Genomic DNA, 20082 nt, shown 5'->3' on the forward strand with positions numbered 1-20082 from the left:
GATTTTTCTTCTCCAGGCAAAGTGACCGGCATGAACTCTGTTGGTATTGCTTTCATTTCTCGGGGGAATAGTCTCCTTCACTCAGCTCTTCCGGTGAATGCTGATCACTTCAACTCATCCCCTTTCACCTCTAATTAGTCTTCCCTCCCCCTCTCCATTGTGCCCTTGAGTTAACTATAAGGTCGCCCTGGGCTGTGAAATGTCCCCACCCAATCCTACTGTTCAGGGCACCTGCCACAGATCATTTCCCAGCACCATCTGACTCCCCCACAGCTGACCCCTGCTACTCCTCCAGGACTCCCCATAATTTTATTCTTGGTTCACTTGTTACCAAAAGCTCCGTCCTTGTCCCCGGCACCAATCCAATAACAAGGAGAAAAAGGAAAAGAAAAAGGAAAAAGGTTTATCGCTTTGCTAGCGAAGGAGAAGCACAAGGGACTCCTGTCCCAGAGGCTGTGATTCTGCCCCTCAGCAGGGACAGGGGCTTTTAAAGAGGTGACTCAAAGGCACACTCCATGCTCTCTTTGGAGTGGTAATTCACTTGTTGATTTGAGAGAGACAGTCATTTCTGAGATCTGGCAGCATCCCCAAAGTCAGGATTCCTTCTTCCTGTGGTGCATGTGGACTCAGGGTCCGATAACTCTGCCTCGGATGGGCAAGAAAGGCGATCCTGTTTCCCCTGAGATTAGGGAGGGGGAGAGATTAAGGAGGAGCAGAGAGGAAAGAAGAGAAAGAAACATGTCCATTTTAAAAATAAGTTGCAGTGGCATAGAGCATAAAGTGGACACTGTTACGTTCATACCTCAGACTTTTTCTTTTCCTTTCCTTTTTACTGGGAATTGAACCCAGGGCCTCTACCTCTGAACTATATCCTTGCCCCCCCCCCCCTTTTTTTTTTGCAGTGCTGGTGATCTAACCCAGGGCCTCGCAAGCACTCCTTTTGTTTTTTATTTCAAGTCAGGGTTTCAGTAAATTGCTGAACCTGGCCTCAAACTTGAGATCCTCCTGCCTCGGCCTTCCGAGTCACTGGGATTATAGGCAAGCAGCACCATGCCCCAAACCTTCACACCTTTTAACAAAAGACAAAATCTGAGCTACCCAAAATTTAATTCTAAGGGCCCAGAGATGGAGCGGGAAAGCAGTGAGGGAGGTTAATCAGTTAACAGCTGCGGGAGGAACCAACAAAAGACTTCCACGTTCCTGAAAGTATGTGAAACCTTGACACAGCGGATCACCAGGGGCTCCGTGACCTGGTTAAGTGTGAATGTCCCGGACTGTTAGTTCCAACCAATCCAGAAGCAACAGGCATAGCTACCTCCGGGCGGCCGTGGTACCCACAGGCCTCCCTCCGCCAGGTGATCGGCCCCTCTGGTCCACTGTGAACTCCATACTCCTTCCTCCCCCAGTCTTTTGTTATAAATACTCTTCGCTCTAGGTCTGGTGGACACGTTCCCAATCGCTCTCCAGTCTTGCTGCTGACAATTGAGGGAACGTGTCCCAGGGCCTCATTCTGGCTAGAATCTCTTAACCGTTCCTCAAACACTTTTACTTTTGAGGTCTTTCAGTCTCAAAAGAGTTTGGGCTTCATGCTTTGTTCTCCCTGTCTTCCCTCCTTCCTTTCAAATCAAATCTCCAGCTGCACAGACCCCTCCTCCACCCGACACGCACGCACGCACGCACGCATACACACACGTCTGCAGCTGAGGATGCCACCAGGTCTTTCCAAGGATGGGGACTTGAGTCCCGCCTCCCCTGGACAGCTGTCACTGCTCTCTTCTCTGGCTCCCCATAACTCTCTCTGCAGCGCCCAGGCACGATCACCCTCACGGTACCACCTGACGTGGCTACAACAGTGTTTGTCTGTGTTTTTTGCTTTAATAAGATTCTTTACTACTTCAGACAAAGATCTGCATTTGCAGATTCTGGGTGGTAGTTGGGAAAGGAGTGTGGAGCCCTGTGGAAATGCGTCAGTCAGTGTGGCCTCTCTGGTCCCTCCCTCCTGCCAGTCACCTGCTGCCTTCTTCTGTGGTCCTCTGTGGGCACATGATACTTTCTCCTGCCAGGCTGCAAACTCCTGAGGTGAGGGGCACACGGCATCTCCAAGACGAGATCTTGTCTCATCTTCCCAGAACCTGGTGCCAGTGTTGGGGGTGAAGAACAGCTCAGTGGGCGCAGAAGTGAGAAGCCAGGGTGGCCTCTGCCCAGAGACTGGTAAACAGCAGAGAATGGGAAACTCGGAGGGAGAAGGTGAGGGATTAGAAGCCTTTGGGCATCCAACTGATGGAAAACCAGCCTTTTCATTTGCAAATCCCAGAAGCAGCCTAGGCAGCTAAACCCCAGGCCAGGGGTATCTTGGAATCCTGGAGGAATTAGGCATCTGAGGCCATCATGCTGAGCTGACGCAACTCTGCAGGTCAGGGCCTGTAGTCTTGGGAGCCCTTTGAACCTTTGGTTTAGAGTTAGAGCTAACTGGACTCTAGTGAAGCAGAGGAATGGGTGCTGAGGACTCAGGGAACTCAGCTCTGCCATCTTGGATCAGAGATGTCTTCCCTGAGCTGCTTCTTCCCTCATTGTTCCCACGCCTGCATTCACTCCTATGGCTGCTGTAACAAACTTCCACAAGCATAGTGGTTTAAAACAGCACCAATTTATTATACAGCAGTTCTGGAGGACAGGCGTCAGAAATGGATCTTTCCGGGGCTACAAGAAGACGTTGGCAGGGCCATCTGTGTTCTTTCTGGAAGCTCTGGAGGAATCTATTGCTTGTGTTTTTCCAGTCGGAGGGGCCGCCCATGTCCACTGACTGGAGACCACATCATCCCACCTTCTGCTCCCATCTTCATACCTCCTGTTGACTCTGACCCTCGTGCCTTTTTCTCAAAAGGACCTTTTGGATCACATTAGATCTACCTGGATAATACAGAATAATATCTCCATCTCAAAATCCTTAACCACATCTGTAAGGTCCCGTGTGCCACATAAGGTAACATACACACGGTACTGGGATAAGGACCACAACACCTTTGGGGTCTACCCCAGTGCCATGTGGGAGACCGTGCATGGCCAGCTTGCTTTTATTTTGAAATACTTCAAATTTCAGATATTTCAAGCACAGACAAGAATGTAATAGAAATCCGTGGCTCGCCACCCAGTTTAGTTCAGTCTCAACACTGCAACCTATTTGCTTCTTTTTCTCAAGTCATTAAATATTAAAATAAAATATCAAGAAGGCAGCTGGAAGTCCTGTGCAGATCTTCCCAACCTTTTCCTCTCTTCAGGAGAATTCAAGCATTCCTTAAATATAGCACTACCGTCTGCATGCATGGCTTCATATATTCAGTGGCTTTTTCTGAATACAAGTCATCGAGGCCTAATAAGTTACAGGTACACATGATGCAATCTCACAGTAAGTCAACATCAGGAAGCTTCCTTGAACAGCCCTCCGACCCTCACCATGGCCCTACTCAAAAAGCACCTGTTTCAGAATGGGGGAAACCCTGGTTAGTCAGTTCCATGGAAGAACAAGATGGTGGCTCCCCACATGAGATTTTCACCTCACACCCTGACTTTGGACCCTAATCCTACCTAAGAAGCAGGTCCGTGGGCAGGAACAAAGTTTCAAGGCACTGATAGGACTTAGCCAAGAGGAATGCGGGGACTTTTCTGGCGGAGGGAACAGTACCTGCGAAGGGTTGTCTGGCGCATGGGCATTGGCTGAAGTCCTGGACATAGATGAGTACTGGCAGGGACCAGACTCTGGGGCCCTGTGTGTCATGCTGTGGAGTCTGCATTTTACTCTCTGGGCTGGGTCAGTCCGTCCGCAGTAGGGGATGCGGTTGATAAACCTGGGAAGGAACTCTGGCCGTGGTACTTCCCGGCCTGCGTGGCCACTGGGAGGTTATCAGCCTCTTTGATTCTGTCCCCTCATCTATAAAACCAGCATATTTCTTTGACTTGCTGAATGAACTCATGATTAATATATATGAAAATTGCCTGGAACACAACAAATATTGACTAAATGGAGATCCTACCCATTAGTATCATATTAAAGGGACTTTTTTCCTAGTCCATCCTGAGTGCAGGGAGGAAAGAGGATTTGTAACTCTAAGGGCCTGTGGGCAGATCTTTTCCTGGCTCACTCTTCAGAAGGTTCCAGGAAAGTTGGCAGGCACAGTAAATGGTGGGAATTTCCCAGCAACTCAGCCTCCCAGGGAGCCAGAGAGAAACTTGAACTATGCCTTTTCAAAGCCAGGATGCCCAGCGTTCTGGGATTACCCCTGGAGCTCCAGGCCCTGCCCCCTTCACTCTGGCAGCAGGAAGCAGGTCAAGGGGGACTGGCAGCAGATCCACGGTCTCAGGAACTTGGATCCTTTCCTGACTCTGCATTGCTGAATTCAGAATCTTCTCTGATTGTCTTGGCCTTCCACCCCAACTCCTTGTCTACCCACTGGACCTACCTAGGAAGTCACATGACTTTGAGTCACTTGAGAATCCTCTCGCTAAGTTGGATGCCTAGAGAATGGGCACTTGTTGACTACTGGACATGGGACAAGGTCATTTGTTGCTTGTCCTGGGTCCCTCACCTGCTAGAATGGCTCCTGTTTCTGAGAACCAGGCTCAGATGCCAAAGGATCCGGGGCAGTAGGTTCCCTGTGGACATGGAACACCCTCTTCACAGATGAGGGCTCAGAGCATTTGTCCTCAGGCAGTTGACAGAGAAACTGGGGCACACAGGCAACTGTGTAATAAGTCTCTCCAAAATGCTGTGGCTTGAAACACCAGTCTCAGGATCTAGGAGTCAGCTGGGTTCAGCAGGAAGGTTCCCACCTGGAGTCTCACGAGGTTGCTGTCAGCTGGCAGAAGGGGCTAGAGTCATTCGAAGGTTTCTTTACTTGAAGGCCTGGCCCCTGGGCCCCAACAGCTGGAGCAGCTGGAGGATGCCAGGCGTCTCTGTCGGCTTCTACCTCTTACCTAGCTTGGGCTTCCACGAGCATGACAGTCTTTGAACTGTCGGAGTTCTTTTAAAATGACCAGCACCACCCTCCACACCTATCCAAAAGTTCCAGAGCAGACTTCTTATGGCCTTGCCTGGAAGACCTCAGATGTCACTTCCGCCTCCCATGGAAAGTTCACTCCCTTGCTAGGTGGGGCAGAGTCATTGAGCTTGGTATGAGGGAAGGAAGGTCTTCATGGTCGCCATCTTTGGATTCTACCTACCATTAGTCATCTGGAGGCCATAATATGAACTCGGTAAGGACGCATCTGGGCTAATCTGCAAAGAGAAGGAAGAAAGAGGCCTCACACTGAGGCACAGAGAAGACCTGAAGGGAAGGAATTGAGCAGGGAGTGGCAGGAGAAAAGGAACTTTTAAAGTGCAGAGGGAAGCCAGGAAGGTGGCACATGCCTCTGATCCCAGCTACTCAAGAGGCTGAAGCTAGAGGATCACAAGTTTAAGGCCAGCCTCAGCAACTCAGCAAGACACTCAGCAACTTAGCAAGACCCTGTCTCTAAATAAAACATGAAAAGGATTGGGGATGTGGTTCAGTGGTAAATCCCCTCTAGGTTCAATCCTTAGTATCACCAAAAAGGAAGAGGAAGAGGAAGAAGAGAGGGGGAGGAAGAGAAGTCGCCTAGAGGGAGAGAGGGGTGTTAAAATGCCCCTGGAGGTCCCTGAACAAGGGGTTCCTAAATTCTCTGACCTTGTGACATTATCAGTGAGGCAGCTGGGGCCAAATCTCCCACAGGATCCACCCTGGGAAACCCTAAAACAGACCAGGGAAGGGCCAGTCGTGTGGATGGTACCTCACTGTTTTTTATGGGAAAATAAAAACCAAACACGAAGACGTCACTTATGTTACTTTTTGTTTCCCCATTCACCAGTTAATGACGATTTGGGTTGTTTCCACTCTGGCTATTATAAATAATGCTGCTACGAACATTGAACAGATACAAGAGTTTGTTGAAGTATTATTTTAAATTTTCTTGTGTATATAACTGGGAGTAGAATTGCTAGGTTTTATGGAAATTCTATGGTTAGTATTTTGAGGACTACCAAAAAGTTTTGTACAATGGCTGAACCATTTTACATTCCTGCCAAAAATGAGCATTCTAATTTCCCCACATCTTTACCAATACTTCCCACTTACCAACTTTTGGTTGCTGTTGGTTGGTTGTTTGCTTTTGGTCCTGGGGATTAAACCCAGGGGAGTTGTATCTCTAATCCTTTTTATTTTTTGAGATTGGGTCTCACTAAATTTCTTTGAATCTTGCTAAGTTGCTGAGGCTGGCTCCAAACTCGCAATCCTTCTGCCTCAGCCTCCCAAGTCACTGGGATTTATAGGCTTGCCCCACTGCATCCAGCTGTATTTTTACTTATAGCCATCCTAGTGGGTGGGAAATGGTACTCATGGTATTTTGATTTGATCACCATGTGCTTATTGGCCATTCGTATATCTTCTTTGGGTCTTTGGGTACCTCTCTATTCACGTCCTTTGTTCATTTTTAAAATGAATTTCCTTTTATTGTTGAGTCATAAGAGTTTTTAACAAATATGTATTCTGGATCTTAGATCTTTTTGGATACCTGCATATTTTCCTCTTCTGTGGGTAGTCTCAATTTCATGATAGTGATCTTTTATGTTAACTTTATAAAGAAAAGAGATTTATCTGGGCTCATGGTTCTGGAGATACAAGGTTTGGGGATCACACCTGTGATGGTTTTCTTGCCAGCAGTCCCAGGGTGGCGCAAGGCATTGAATGGTCGGAGAGTGTGTGTGTACGTGGGACAGTACTGGTCTTTGATGCATGAGAGTTTTAAATTTTAGTGAAATTAACTTTGCCTGGTTTTTTCATTTAATTGATTGATTGTGCTTTCAGGGTCGTGTCTAAAAATCCACGGCCAGATTCGAGATTATACAGATTCATCACTCCAGTTTCTTCTAAGAGTTTAATAATTTTCACTCTTACATTGAGGTCTTGGAACCATTTGGATTCAACTTCTTTCTTTCGTACCTGGATATTCAGTTGTCCCAGGACCATTAATTGAAGAGAATCTTTAGTCCTCATTGAATATTTTGGCATCTTTGTTGAAAAATCAATCACTCTTGACATGTTCAGGTTTAATTCTGGACTGTCAGTTGTATCTCACTGATCTGTATCATTAACTTTTTTGTTGTCGTTACTGGAGTTTGAACCCAGCAATGGTTTACCACTGATCTACATCCCTAGTCCTTTGTAGCTATCGAGGCAAGGTCTCCCTAAGTTGCTGAGGGTCTGGTTAAATTGCTGAACTGGCCTCGAACAGGAATCCTCCTGCCTTAGCCTCCCAAGTTGTTGGGATTACAGGTGTGCACCACCACACTCAGCTTATCTCGCTAATTTTTAAGGCATGGGAAGAAAGGGCCAAATGAACATGGTCCGACTTCTTGGAGAAACAAACATAATAATGCAAAAAAAGGAAGAAGAAAAAATCTCACTGTACTAGATTGATCTAGGCAGAATTTGGGTGGGGGTGGCGGGTTCATGATAGATTTTGAGTCAAAATACCCTATCTGAACTTTGACAATTGGTTTACCGGCAGTTTCTACTTTACTCCAGGAGGAGAACCTCTTCTGAGCAGCTGGTCATACACACGCTGAGAGCTGCTTCTCCTTTTTCAACTAACTGTCCAAGTCAAATAAGCACAAATTGGCTCTTGCGGCCTTCGGCCTAGAGGTGACTTTCCCTGGAGAAGCCAGTAGCCCCTCTCTTGCCAGTGCCCTTCTCATCGAGCCCCCATAATCCTTCCAAAAACAAAAAAGACAGAGTCCAACCATATGTGTTGGGAGAAATCCTAGTTCTTGGCTGGCAGCAGTGAATGTCTCAAGTGTGTAAGGAAAACCTTCGCACATTCACGCCTGCCAGGAAAACCTACGGAGAGGCGTATTCTGCTCTGGTCACCAAGGAAAGGAAACAACTGCCCCCAAATTGACCTAGTGTTACCAAGGGAACCTGTATAGGAGCCTGGTGGTCTGATCCCCCGTGGCACATTGTGATTGGGCAAGAAGTCTATGAAATGTATAGCTGTTCCTGCAATAAAGGAGTTTGCAGGCTGCTCGCCACAAGCCTGCTTCCACCCAGCTCCCGGAGTCTGGGGTCTTCACTCTGCAGCCCTTACCTGTGCCTGAGCTAGCCTGGCACCCCTACACATATGGTTTGGGCAAGAGAAGAGCCCTTGGTTCCCTGGGTGGCAGCACATGGGGCCTGGGATCGTTACTGGGAGACTGGATCTCCCTAGCTCTACGACCTACAGCCCTGCAGCTTGCAGCCAGCTGGCAGCCAGCTTCCCTCCCCGCCCCCACACACCCCTATCATGGGACAAAAAAAGCTGCTGCTGTGGGCGGGAAGAATTTCAGAGAGAGGGAGAGGGGGAACTGGGCAGGGGAGGGAGGCCGCTGGTGGCCCTGAATAACATCTTTCTTTGCTCTATTTGAGGCCCAGCCCAGCTGCTGCCTTGGAGCTTGTCTGGAGTTACTGCCCGTGAGCCCGTCCTTTTTTAGTACCGGTAGAGAACAGGGTGGTGACACTGGCCTCTGGGTTGTCCTGGGGATGCCTCTTCTGCCTTCCATCTGTCCTCCTGTCCATTCCCGAGTGTGCGTCAGCCTGTCTCCGAAAACATCTGCTCATGAAGAGTGAGGGAGAAGCCTCAGTCCCAGGCCTCCCGAACTTTCAGGAAACACGCCACAGCCACGGTACCGACATGTGGCCCTGATCTGCGGTTGGCCGGGGGACTGACAGGCTGTGGCTCAGGGCCCTATGGCAAAGCTAGCTGCCGGGTGGGCCCTGGCCAGTGGGTCTGCATGTCCCTTCCGGAGCTGACAGCGAGCTTTCACTTCCTCTGGAAATCCCTCGCACTTGACCTCTGAGGCTCTGCAGTGTGTGTCCTCATTCCCCAGGGGATTTTGGCTCACCGGTTTTCTATGATCTTACTTCAGTCTCCTGACCCAGGAGAGCAAAAGGTTGCAATCCCAGCAGAACCAACACCCAGGAACCAAAAACATGCAGAAACTGGTGAGTGAGTTAGAGAATACGCACCCTAATCCAGATTTGGCAACAGGAAAGGATTCGAGTGGTCACAGGACCTTGGGCAGGCCTGGGGTGCAGCCTCCCAAGCTGAGTGTCCTCTGAGTTCGGTTGTGTCCACTCAGAGTCACCTCCTAGGTGCAGTTCCAGGTTAGAGACCCAAAGGAGAGCTAGGTGTGGCCCTTGCCTTCCAAGGGCACACTGTGCCAAGGCACACGCCACCGGGTAGGGAGGATGAGGGGGACGTGATTGGGATCAGTAAGCACCAAGGCTGTCTAAGGGTGGGGCTGGTTAACAGGAAGGACTTTCAGAGAAGATAGGGGGCCTGGAGGAGGGATGACAGAGGCAAAGGGCCCCTGGTGTCTGTGTGTGGGCGGAGGTCATTCTGGGGCAGTAGGAAGCCACATTGGAGGCTGTAGGAAGCTCTAGTCCCTAGAGTAGGAAACCAACTGGTGAGCTGGTGCACCCTCTCCCCAGAGTTCATGAAACTGCCACTGATTGACAGGAGTCACCTGGTTATTCTCCCCTGGGGAGGCCAACTGCGGGCCCGGGCTGCCCAGCTGCAGGGTCACCAAGCCCCATCCCCTTGCCTCAGGGTAGAATCAGGCGGGGGAGGGCTTCCAGCAGAGAGCAGCGTGGCTTGGCCTCCACCTGCCCTTTCCTGCTGCCCCTTCCCTTGCCCGTTCTTACCCTGAGAATTTGCCCTCAGTAAACCATTTGCAAAAGACTCTCCATGTACTTTTGAGCACCTCCACCCAATTAGAGACAGCACCGGGGACCTCGGATGCCGAGTGACCAGGAGGGGCTTGCGGGCACCCAGTGGAAGGACACCAGCTCCTTCAACCTGCTCTCGCCTCATCAGGGCCACCTACTTTTGCAGTTCAGCAAACCAACTGGCTACTGTCACTTTCTCCAGCCGCGGGCTCCCAGGTTAATATCCCTGTGGAGACAGAGAAGTGCTTCCAATGGATTTGCTCCGAGAGGCTGGAAGTCTTCGACTTTAGGCAATAAATAGTGGCAGGCGTAGATCCTGCCACCCCAGAAACTCTTCTGTTGGGGGCTGTTCCATCTTATAGCTTGACCCTGTTTATAGAGAGAGTGTCAGTTCCTTGTTGGAGGCAGTGTTTAAAGAAACAGAGACAATGGGATGTCTCTAACTTCACATAATCAGTTCTTCAGAAGGTTACATTGTCCTTCTGAGGAGGTCCCCCAAAAGGGAAGTGGACCTTGACTCAGGCCATGCAAATCTTTGGCAAAAGAAACTGTGGTATATATAACAATGGAATATTATTCAGCCATAAAGAAGAATAAAATTATGACATTTGCAGATAAATGGATGGAGTTGGAGACTATCATGCTAAGTGAAATAAGCCAATTCCAAAAAACCAAAGGCTGAATGATTTCTCTAATAAGTGGTTGATGATACATAATGGGGACGACGGGGAGGGGGTAAGGAAAGAATGGAAGAAGGATGTTTTGTAGACAGAAGTAAGGGGTGGAGAGGGGGCAGGGAAAGGAAAGATAATAGAATGAGACAAACATCATTGCCCTATGAACATGTGTGAAGATGCAAATGGTATGCCTCTACTTCATATGCAACCAGAGAAACGATAGTTATACTCCATTTGTATACAATGAATAAACAAAAAGTAAGTGGTCAATATTCTATGGCAGATTACTCTGCCCTTAGGTTGCATTCAATAACTGTTTATTACATGTTATCATTATAGCCAAGAAGTATTTTTACATAGTTGTCTTAATTTCAGTTCAAACCAAAAAAGAAAGTTTGTTGGTCTTTTTATATCATTTTGAGCAGGTGTTTTTGTGTCATTGTGAATATATCTTTTCTTGGTAAGTAGAGAAACTCAGCCACAGAGGGCTGAGTTTCCCAAAATTCCAATGAAAGTGCAATATACTCACTGATCCCTCAAAAGGAATCTGAGGATGGGCAAAGTGAGGTACAGATGGTGTTCACTGAAAGAAAGAAGCACGTCCTCTGAGAGCGGGGCGGAGGGGGCATTAGAGAAGAGGCCGGCCACCGCAGCCAGGCGCGTTTGTAGGTGTGACCAGTCCAGGGCGGGATCTGAGAGGATGTGGGAGGTGTGCTCAGTTCTCCTTGTGTTGGTAACTGGGTAGTGGACCGTGACTGGGACGGGTGGGGTCATTTCCTGACGTGGGGACCACTATGGAGATGGGGGTGATTTATTGACGCATTGAGTTCTTACTGGGACAGTGGGTGATTTTCTTTTTCGTTTCTGACACGTTCTGCTTTGTGAACACGGCACTACATAGATATACCTGTGGATAAGGTCTAATCGTTGATTTAATAGTCTTGTTTGTGATCAAGATATGTAAAAGCGACGTTTAAATCTGGACTTTAAATCAGGGCCACTCTTGGGTTGTCCCTCAGGATGCCTTTCTTCCTATTCTTATGTCTTCTATCCTACCTCAAAACTATGCTTGAGTCTATGAAACTGAGACTTCAAGGTCACCTTGGAGAGCTGAGGGAGTTACGAGTCTCAGAGCTGTTAAGCTATGAATGGCTGTTGGGTTGTGGGGTGGGCCAGTGGTTGCAAAGATCTAGTCTGATGAGCAATAATACCCCCACGAGGGCCCTGGACAGGTTATAAAGTGGGCATCACGCGCATCAGTTCTTACAATATCCCAGGAGGTGAGCAGAGTGGGAATCACATGCAGATTTGCTTCCCTCGAGGGGCTTCCTGTGGTCCTGCCAAGCTCTGGATCTTTAAGACCTGCCTTTAGAGTGTTGGAGGGAAATGGGAAGTGGTCACCTTCCCAAAGGGTGCCCTCCACACCCAAAGCCCATGTGGCAGGCAGACCAATTCATTGAAAAGCAACTGGCCCCAAAATCAACCCTTCAAAAATCAGTTCAACAAATTCACCTTAGTGTCCCTAAGCGGTAAATGACTTCTCCACCTTCGAAACTATCTTCTGGAAAGCATTTTTCATTTATTTATTCATTTAAGAAATAACAGCTCAAAGTGTCATTAAAAATTTGTCCCTAGGCCCGGCACAGTGGTGCACGCCTGTGATCACAGTGGCTCAAGAGGCTGAAGCAGGAGGATCGCAAGTTCAAAGCCAGCCTCAGCAATTTAGCAAGGCCCTAAGCAACTCAGAGAGACTTTGTCTCTAAATAAAATATACCAAGGACTGGGGATGGGGCTCAGTGGTTAAGCAACACCAGGTTCAATCCCCGGTACAAAAAGAAAAAAAAAAAAAAAATGTGTCCCAGGCAGTGGACTCCCATGGTTCTCTCTTCCTCCCAAACTTGGGGTCCTAGCCAGCAGAGCTGGAGCTGAGACTAGACCGCTCATTTACTTTCACAGACCAATGACCATTGCTTGAAAAACAAGCCTCTCTGTGATCTTTCAGCGCTCAGAGCCACAGAGCTCTGCTCTCCTCTTCCCAAAAGAGGAGCAAGAACAGCGTACTGACCTCCTTCCCTGTGCATAAGCCAGTGAATTAAGTGTTGAGTAGGCTTTCAGGAGTGGAGGGCCACTACTGCTTCCCGAGCCCCGACGTGGGTGCAAGCTCGGAACGTTGGCTCCTACCTGTCTCTTCCCCGGGAAGAGACCAAGGGTCTCCTCCACCCAGAGAGTCCTCCATCCTGCCCAAGGGGATTTTCCAGAAAAGCCTCCCATCTACTGAGTTTGGAGCTACGTGGATACTGAGGTCTCCTCAAGAGCTTTTGCTTCCAAAGCTTGGTCTCTGCACCCTGAACAAAGGGCTCTGTTGTCGGATGGAGCTTTCCTCAGCCCCAAAGCCAGCCTGCCCCTTGTGCGGCAAATATTCCCCCTGGCACCCCATTATCTTGGAGAGGCCGTCCTTACCTTAGCAGGGAAGTTCCGGAGCAGAGGTGAATGAAACCAGGCGATTCCTCTGGAGACCAGAGCATAGAATTCAGAAAGCACTCCCACTGCCTGTGGAAGTAGATGCTCCGGGCAGGATCACAAGCCAGGGGGACAGAATGGGTGATCCGATACACGGTGCTGCAGCAGGGACTCACACCACCGGAAGTGCAGCGCACACTTGCTGAGAGCCAGGATGCTTCCCAAAGGGACTGGAGATTTAAATGTGGGTGGGGGGCACACTTATAAACCCAGCAATTCTGGAGGCTGACGCAGGAGGATTGCTATTTTAAGGCCAGCCTCAGCAAAAATAAAAAAAATCAAAAGGACGGGGGGATGTAGCTCAGTGGTAAAGCTACACTCAGCGGCACAGGTTCAATTCCCAGAACAAATAAATAAATACATAAGAAGATGAAACTTGGATAAGCACTGAAAGAAAGAAAGACAGCATGGTTTAAACTCTGTAATTTGGGAGTGGGGAAAACTTTTCTGACTCAATATCTAGAAACAATAAGGGGAAAAAATGCTTTAAGGAATTGTTTTATATGGAAAAACAAATAAGATTAAAATAAATAAAATGACAAATGACTGACAAAAGAAAACTACAACCTACATGACAGATACTATTTATATATTTAGTATAAATATATACTAATGTTCTTTGACTATAATGAGCTTCTAATATACACTAAAAGACCAACAACCCGATAGAAAAATGCACTGAAAATACTAATAGTTTATGAAAAAAGAAAGGCAAATGCTTCAAAACTATGTAAGTCACTCGACCTTGCTTAGTACTGGATCAGATCTGCCATTTTGCTGCTGCCAGTATTCTGCCCCCCACCCCCAACCAGTCTGCGAACTTCCTAGCCAGCCATTGGTCCAGACTGCTAGCCCGCGAACTTCCTAGCCAGCCATTGGTCCAGACTGCTAGCCCGCGAACTTCCTAGCCAGCCATTGGTCCAGACTGCTAGCCCGCGAACTTCCTAGCCAGCCATTGGTCCAGACTGCTAGCCCGCGAACTTCCTAGCCAGACATTGGTCTAGATTGCTAGCCCGCAGACCACCTCACCAGCCATTGGTCCATTGTTATTAGCCGTGAAATTTCACTACTTAAGAATAGCTCCCCCCAACCCACCATATTCTCCCTCCCTCCCTCTCTCCCTCCCTCTCCCTCCCTCCCTCCCTCCCTCTCTCTCTCTCTCTCTCTCTCTCTCTCTCTCTCTCTCTCTCTCTCTCTCTCCCCTCTCTCTCTCACTCTCTCTCACTCTATCTCTCTCTTTTTCACCTGCAGGCAGACCCCTCTGCCTGTCCACTTAAAATCTCTTGTGTGAGTTCCCGCGTCCAGAGTGGTTTTTCTGGGTGCTTTCCCTTAGAGTAAAAGAAATGCAAACTGCCCCCAGAGAACTACTTCTCACTGATCAGATTGGCCAGAATCCAAATATCCAACACAAGCCTCTCTTGTCCCGGCTGTGAGAAAACCCCCATTGTCACACACTGCTGGTGGGACCCTGAGCCGGCACCATTCCTGGGCCAGAGGGCTTGGCAAGGTCTGGCGAACCCGCCTGGGCCTTTGCAGTCCCACTTGTAGGACGCTCCTAAAGATGCGCTGCAAGCAATGCAGAAAGACAGGCACAGGCTATTTATGGCCTCGCTGTTTGTAACAGTGAAAGCTTTGGAAAGAAGCCAAACGTCCATCAACAAGGACCTGGAGAAACAAACAACAGCGGCACCCACACAATGGGGTACTTTGCAGCCCAAAAGAGAACGAGGAAGATGTCCACCAGCTGACACAGAGAGATCCCCAGGACACCTGGCTGAAAGAAGACAACCTGGGGATATAAAAAAGGGTGTACAGGGTACTCAAAAGCAATGGATTATCTAAGAAGGGAAGAGAAAACCATCAATTCTAAAGTGTAAATACATGTATTCTTAAAACCAAAATATGAACCTGGGTGGTTCCAACAACAAGGAAAGAATGGGGTAGGGAGAAAGAGCAGAGGCTAGATGCCTTCAAACGTATCTTATTTTTAAGATTTTGACCATGCACCTATTTTATATAATAATAAAACTAAATTACGTTTTTAAAAGAAATTCCTAGGCTTGGGGTGGAGCCCAGGGGTGAGCTTGCACAAGGCCCAGGGTTTGATCCCCAGCACCAACCCCCACGGGAAAAAAAGAAAGGAAAGGAAAGGAATTCTTAGAACTGTAATTAAAATGAAGCCAACACCCCTGGCTGGGCAATGAGCTGGCAGCCAAGTACGCAGAGAACGATTCTAAAAGGCTTTGACTATGTGTCCCTCGTGGGACTTGCTACTTTACTAGAAGAAAACTACAAAAACAAAATATTAAGCTGCTGCCCAGGTAGTGGAGAGATAGGTAGATGCATAACCAGGCAGGTAGGCGTCCTTGAGCAGCCTGAGATTGGGGAACAGAACAGGAAAGAAGCAATTCAGATGTAAAAAGCTACAAAATCAAGCAAAAATTCCAGAATTCTGGATTTGAATCGAAAGTCTCAGTATAAGCACATATTTTTTTCGTAAAATACTAATTTTTTCATCCTCTGAAAAGGTAAAAGGACTCAGGGATCAGGGCAGGCAGGCTGCCACTGGATCCAAATACAGACAATCTGAAAATCAGTGCAGATGATAATTGCAGCTAATTGGCACACATCAACAATTAATAAATATGAGTTCATAATGATTTAAAGTCCTTGATCACCTTTGGGGGATGCTATGGTTTTAATGAGTATCCCCCAAAGGTCTGTGTCTTAAAGTCTTGGTCTCCAGGGTGATGTTCTTGGAAGATAGGGCCTTGTGGGAAGTCTGTGGGTCACTGGGGTGGGCCCTTGAAGGAGACTATTGGACCCCAGTCTCTTTCTCTTCCTGTCTCTCTCTTGCTTCCTGGCTCTTGAGGCAAATGATTTACTCTGCTACATGCTCCTGTCATGATGTGTCACCCTCACTGGAGACCCAAAGCAAAGGGGCCATTGGGTCTTGGAATGTTACTTTCAGTACTATGAGCCAAAATAAACCTTTTTTCTTTATAAGTTAATTGCCTCAGGTATTCCATTATAATATTGGGAAACTGATTACTACAGTGAATACTAGAAAACCAACTTACTATTTGAAAAATAAAGAGAAAAACCAAGCATTTTTTCTGCCTTCTCCTTAAGAACTACATCTCAGGGTAACCAAATAGCTCACAAAGGGAAGTCCTCTCCATACAAATATCCCACATCATAAATAAAGAAGGAAGGACAGATTTGAGTATCACCATTTTGCATATCCCAATAAGTTAGTAGATCAACAGTTTCTAACAAATAGACAGACATTGTGCACCTCCAGATGGAAGAACAAAATACCACCTGAAGCATGACTTTGCCAAAAACTATGTCCAATATATCTGATCAAGTCTCTAGATTTAATGACCAGTTTGCATGAAATTCAGGACACAGAGAAGCATGTTGAAAAATTCCACAAAAATGTAGTCGGCAAGATCCTGAGTGGAACCGGGCACAGTGTTGCGTTCCTGTAATCCCAGTGACTCAGAGGCTGAGACAGAAGGATCACAAGTTCCAGGCCAGCCTGGGCAAATTTTGAGACCCTGTCTCAAGTTTTTTTTTAATTATTTAAAAGGGCTGGGGATGTGGCTCAGTGATAGAGTGCCCAGTACAAAAAAAAAAAAAAAAAAAAAAATCCTGATGAGGTTGGGCATCAAGAGAGGAGGCAGAAGACACAGGGGCCTGGGTGGGGCAGCTCAATAGCCCAGCAGCAGAGTGTTCGCCTGGCATGTGCAAGGGCTGCTTCCCCATCACCAAAGAAAGAAAGAAAAAGAGAGGAAGAAGAGAAAAGAGGAGATGTAGGGAAATCTACAGAAAGAGTTACAGTGCATGTTAGCCACTCCGAAATCTTGTTCAGATACTGATTCAAACATTCAATTTTTTTTTTTTTAAAAAAAGGACATTTGTAGGACAATAGGGAAATGGGAATATGGACCAGAGTTGACGGTATGAAGGGGTCAGTGTCTCCTGTGGTGTGTTCCAAAAGCAGAGTCGTTCCCTTTTTAGAGACCCATAAACAGATGGCAGGATACTGTCTGAGATTTGCTGCAGAATAACCCAGGGTGGAGACCACCTGCACTTCCATGTCCATCACCCCATTGCCATAACAACCAAGATGTGAAAGCAGCCTAGATGTCCATTGGCAGATGGGGACGTGGGGGTAGGGGATGAAGAAAACATGACATACCATACAATGGAATATTACTCGGCCTTTAAGAAGAGGGAACTCCTGTTATACCCTAGAACATGGATAAACTCTGAAGACTTTTGCTAAGTGAAAAAAGGCAACTGAAAAAGACAAAGGCTGCATGATTCAACTTACTTACATGAATTATCTAAAGCAATCAGATTCATGGAGACAGAAAGTAAGATGCCATGGTTACCAGGCGGTGGGGCAGGGAGAAATGGGGAGCAATTGTTCAGGGGTACAGAGTTTCACACAAAACAAGATGAAAAAGTTCTGAAGAGTTGTGGTAGAATGATGTGCATATGGTTAACAATTCTGTAATTTGAACTGTTAAGGGGATAACTTCACCTTGTTTACCTCAGTGGCTTTTGGTAATTTGTTTGTTTGTTTGTTGTTATTTTGTTTTCTCTGGGCACCCAGGACTGAACCCAGGGTCGCGTAACCATTGAGTCACAGTCCCTGTCCTTTTATTTTTCATTTTGAGAAGGGCCTTGCTAAGTTGCTGAGGCTGGCTTTGAACTCACGATCCTCCTGCCTCAGCCTCTCGCGCTGCTGGGATTACAGGCGTGCACCACTGTGCCCGATTTACCCCAGTGTTTTTCTAATGGATTCCTATGCCATGGAGGCTGCTCCTTATCCTCGGGCTGGTTATCGCAACCCTTCCCATGATAACCAGTCCAAGAAGAGGAGGCCTGGCTGACGGGGCTTTGAGGAAGAACGGTCTCCAGCTGCAGCCAGGAGGCACCGGGCCCGAGTCCTGGGTGGCGGGATGCACTGTGAGCGGGCAAGTGGCAAATGCAAGAAAGAAGGGAGTCACCGCCCTGGGACTGAGATAAAAATGGGGTTGCTGTGTCCTCTGAGTCCTCGGTGTCCCTGTGCCTTGAAGGAATGGCCTTGCAATGGCACCGTCGTCTACTGTCACTGAGCAAAGGCTGGAAGACGAAGAGAAAGAGACCAGCTCGGAATCGGGAAGTCGCCACAGAGGCAGGACCGGGACTGGGTTTGGAGCAAGGCTTGGTCTTCGACAGGTATTAGGGGTCAGCTTTGGGGAGGAAAGACGTGAGGAAGGGGCAGACATGGGGCCACACCGAGCCGTGGAGCCCCCCAGGGACTAGTGTGCAAAAGCAGAGTGCAGAGGGGGCCCTGTAAAGGCAGGGTGCCAGGGACCCGACCTCAGGCGGCCCCGGCAGGCTCTGCCACCTGTCGGGCAACTGTCTGGCACCAGGGGCAGCTGCTAAGAAGCAACTGCCTGAAAGACAGTAGGACTAGCTGTGGGGCACCAGAGAAAAGGGCGGCCAGGTCTGGGCAACAACTGCCAGGGCCTCAGCGCGGTCCTAACTGCTCTGGTCCAGCCCCTCTCCCTCCCAGTCTGGCCTTTGGAACTCGTTCTGATCAGCGTGAGCAGCTTCAGCCCCTCCGCTGCGGCTGCCAATGTGCTTGCTCCGAGGTCCGGGCCGGGCGGCAGCCTTACCAGCAAGCGGGTGTGGCTGCCACGGTGGCTTTTAAGACGTTTAGAAGGAATGCGCCTTAGGCCCACCAGGAGTGCCCGAGGACAGTGCGGTCTCCTTCCACCCAGTGTCCCCAAGGCCTGGCCCTGGGCTCAGGGCTGGCTCCTCGCTAGGTATCTGCTGAATGAACAGATGGTTCGGTTGATCCCTCCTAGTCCTTCTCAGGGACAGGGAGGCTGAGATGTGACTCTCATGTCTATCTACCGACATGCACAGCTGAACAAGGACACAGGTTCCAGTGGGAGAGTTCTTAGCCAGTTTCATCGTCATGCGAGTGACACGGAGCATCCCTGGCACACCTGGATGGTCTAGGGCCATCATCAACGTGATGCTAGTGAGGCAGCTGCCAGCGTCTCGTGGCCTACTGCTCTACGGCAAACCTTCTTAAGCAGGAGTCGACCCTAACACAGCGGTGAAAAGCAGCATGTTACACACAGGCCAGGAACCTGGCGGTTCATTATCAAGCACCACAAGCATTACACCCGGTGCGTGATTGGAACGGGCATGCTTCCCGACGACTGTCACTGTGCTGGGCTTGTTTATTTTACATCAGCATCACCACAGACGCGCAGGTAATGCCTTTTCACTGTGATGTCACTAGACAATGAGAATGTCTCAGCTCCACTCTAATCTTATGGTTTCGCTGTCATACGCTAGGGCCTTCCTTGACCAAAGGGTCATTATGCAGCACATGACTTTGGGTGTGTGGGGGGTCCACATTTTTCACACATGCTGTTTTTATCCTTGCTACTTTTTTTCTTAATGCCCCCCTCCACCTTTCTTCTCCTCCTTCCCTCCTCTTTCCTTCTCAGTTTTTACCACTTCTCTTTTGCACGGAAAAAAAAACAAAGATAACTGCTTGGCATATACTGCTCCCTGCCCTCTCATGTATAAACACTGCCATAGAAATTGAATATCGAGGTGCACAAGGTGACTCCAACCTGTAATTCCAGTGACTTAGGAGGCTGAGGCAGGAGGATCCAAAGTTCAAGGCCAGCCTCAGCAACTTAGTGAGAACCTCAAGCAACTTAGCAAGACCCTGTCTCAACATACAAAAATAAAAAGGGCTGGGGATGTGGCTCAGCGGTAAAGGTCTTCTGGGTTCAATCCCAAGAAAGAAAGAGAGAGAGAGAGAAACAAAATGGGGGACGAAGGGAGGGAGGGAGGGAGGGGAGGAGGAGGAGGAGGAAGAAGAAGAAAAGAAAAAAGTTAAACCCAGGAAGCAAAGAACAGTACAAAAGAAGGCTGATGTGGAGGTCAGAGGCCTTGACTGGGTCACTAACTTTCTGTGTAGTCAGGGCTCGTCCCCTCTTCTCTGTGGGTCCCAGTTTCTTAATTTAGCCAAAGTTACCATTTTTAACATGTTAATTGAATGGCTCCATGAAAGTATTTAATTA

General features: G+C 48.3%; 1 long non-coding RNA gene across 1 annotated transcript; it reads right to left on the reverse strand.

Annotated features, from left to right (window-relative positions):
- Positions 1 to 382: 382 nt before the first annotated feature.
- LOC306640257 lies at positions 383 to 14049 on the reverse strand. The gene is made up of 3 exons (XR_013757779.1): positions 12911 to 14049; positions 3683 to 5272; positions 383 to 679 (listed from the first exon to the last, which is right to left on the reverse strand). It is a non-coding gene; the product is annotated as an uncharacterized lncRNA (long non-coding RNA).
- Between the last annotated feature and the right edge of the window lie 6033 nt (positions 14050 to 20082).

The sequence above is a fragment of the Sciurus vulgaris genome, assembly GCF_902686455.1.
Source record: "Sciurus vulgaris genome assembly, chromosome: 11".
NCBI lineage: Eukaryota > Metazoa > Chordata > Mammalia > Rodentia > Sciuridae > Sciurus > Sciurus vulgaris.